Here is a 2,626-nt window from a genome sequence, read left to right as displayed (position 1 = left end):
ACAATTTCTGCTCTGGAATCTTAGAGTGCAGCTTGCATTAACAGATTAAAGCTGAATATTTTATACTTAAAAGCAAAGAAACCAGCTCATTCTTTTTTAAGTCCTATTGGGTGTTTCCTGGCATTTTTACAGGCCCGAATGCTTCTTGAAAATCTGGCCCTAAGACCTTTGGTGGAAGCAATAGAGACTTCTGCTCTATGTGCTTAAGATGTGGAAATGATCAAGGTCCTTTCTGTCTGCTGTAGTCCCAGACAAAGCCAACAGCGTTTACTACATCCTGGGGCAAAAGCTGGTATACTAATACCAAACACACGAGTTAAAAACAGTTGATGACCAAGCTGTAGAGTACTTGCTTCACTCTGTGCTTTATGGATAAAGATACATAGCCAGGTCTTAGTCTAAAAAGCTCTAATGTAGCACAGACTGCTGATGGGGCTGGGAGCACATGCTTCATCTGACCTGGCTGGATTTAAACATCGATTCTTCTTGGTGGTGGATGTGTTTTAAAAGCAGCAGCTCCCCCAGGAAATTTCCCGTGGTTGGAGAGCCAGCTTTCCTGAGAGCAAGCATAACAGCATTGTGAAAATCTGCTTTTCCTCTTCACTCTTCGGAAGGGCAGAATAAATCAGAACCACCAAAGGGGTGTTACAGAGCCAGTGCACACGAGTGCAGAGCCAGACTCATTTAACACTTAGCCATCACTGAGCTGTTCCTCCTTTCTCTGACAAAGTAAAGTGCTTTGCAGCACTGTATCGACCCTCCCACGAATAATCCAGAAAGCTGCACTCTCTGCTGAGCCCGGGGGTAACTTCATCAGCACTCACGACGTCTTATTTGAATTACACGTAAGGCCGGGTGTTTAAATTACAGGAAGACTTTGTGTTTAAGAGTTTCCGCATCATGCTGAGGCTTGGGAAAAAAAAGTAAGGTTTGACACATAATAAGGATTGATGTGCTACTTCAAATGCTGGTGTTACTGGAAAGGAAGGAACTTCCACAGGAAGAGCAAGGGAAATTATACAGGAATCAATAAAGGCTGCTAAAAATAGTGTTTGACTTATCTTCCGTGTGAGTCAAAATACCCTAAGCAAGGGATGCATATGCTATATCTTGGCTGGTACATCCAGACTGCTCTTAATGGGGCACGTGCTGTCAGGATTTCCTCAGAAGTCAATGGATAGAGACCAGTATCTCTAGAGGACTGTTCATCACACTTACCTAAGAAACTGCCAGCCAAAAAAAAAAAAAAAAAAAAGAGAGAGAGTGCCGTAGAGCCTACCTTTTCCCTAATTACCATCAGTTTCACATGCTTAAAATCAAGCATGTGCTTAATTACTTTCCCGGAGAGAGCACGAAGAGCTGAGTGCCTGGCGGGACTGAACTGCTAGCTTGGAGGAAAGCAAAGAAATAAGCAAATATTCTGGATGAACCTGACAAGCAAAACAGGGAAACGGGGAGAGCTCGCCCGCAAGGATGACTAAATTGCAGGCTCGGAAGTGTAATAGGTCCCAGGAGAGAGAACATGATTAGTCAGGCAATTTACAGGTAATATGCTTTCATCATTTTCTCTTTAGCATTAATTTTCTCCAACGTTGGGCGGGAGCTTGCTCAGGAGGGAGGCAGTGGATGGGGCTGGGGTGGCGTGGGGTGGGGAGTGGAGCTCAGCCCCAGGGTCCTGGTACCCCAGCATCGCTGCTGTTAGCAAGGGGCTAGCGAGGCATGGAGCAAATGTCAGGGACAGTGACGGGCGTGCGGCTGTCATTTGAGGGAGGGAAGGGTGTCAGACCACTTGCTTCACATTGGGGAGGCTCTTGGCGTTTCTACACCATGGTTGTTACATCTGACTAGCCAACTCGATCAATTAGATCCGTTTTAAGCAGATTACCCGATTGGAGAATACATAAGTACCCAAGGTCGTCCTGCAAAATGTGAGAAAAGATGGTTTGGGCACAATTAAGGAGGTTTTTGCTTCTAAGACTCCATTAAAGCCTACTACACAAACTCTCCTCAGGGCTCTCTGCACTCCTTAACAGGGCTTGTGTGAATAGATTGAGAGCAGTACAAGGCCCTAAATTTGAAGATTATAGCCTGTAACAAGTCACAGAGAGTTTTTAGCATCGCCCCTGTTAATCAGCAGCAGGCAAACATGTGCAAGAAATAATGTCCTCCCTCCATGCCCCCACCTCCAGCTTCCCCATCTTGCAAACAAAAAACTGCGAGAGCCAACAGATCTGTTCTGGCTTGTTTTATTTCACTTGATGTTTATTAAAATGCTGTGTTTGCAGTTTATATTTCTTGGCACGCTGTTGTTTCAACGACAGTTAAACAAGAACAGCAGATAGACTGAGAGGGTAGCTAGTTCTATTCAAAGTTTTCGAATGATCCTTTCAGTCTTATAGTCATCGGTTGCATTATCTGTGTTATTTATTTGCTTTTGTTTTACTCGCTTTGGACAGCAAAAACGAGCTCAGCTGTTTCCCTTTGTTCTCTGCTCATTTCTGCTTTCAGTTTCTCAAGTACCAGCAGGACAAATACAGCAACATCCACGTTAATCTACCAGAAACAAATGTCCACGACCCAAAGGAATTGTCTACGTGAATGTTTTAATTCAATAGCAAAAGAAAAA

At 44.2% G+C, this 2,626-nt stretch overlaps 1 long non-coding RNA gene across 1 annotated transcript; it reads left to right on the top strand.

The window, feature by feature from the left end:
- Window positions 1–1,451: 1,451 nt before the first annotated feature.
- LOC121065415 lies at window positions 1,452–2,626 on the top strand. Its single transcript, XR_005817044.1, has 2 exons — window positions 1,452–1,545; window positions 2,509–2,626. It is a non-coding gene; the product is annotated as an uncharacterized LOC121065415 (long non-coding RNA).

Source organism: Cygnus olor, chromosome 2, assembly GCF_009769625.2.
Source record: "Cygnus olor isolate bCygOlo1 chromosome 2, bCygOlo1.pri.v2, whole genome shotgun sequence".
Taxonomy (NCBI): domain Eukaryota; kingdom Metazoa; phylum Chordata; class Aves; order Anseriformes; family Anatidae; genus Cygnus; species Cygnus olor.
Note: the sequence above shows the minus strand (reverse complement) of the source record. Positions and strands in the feature narration are given on the sequence as shown.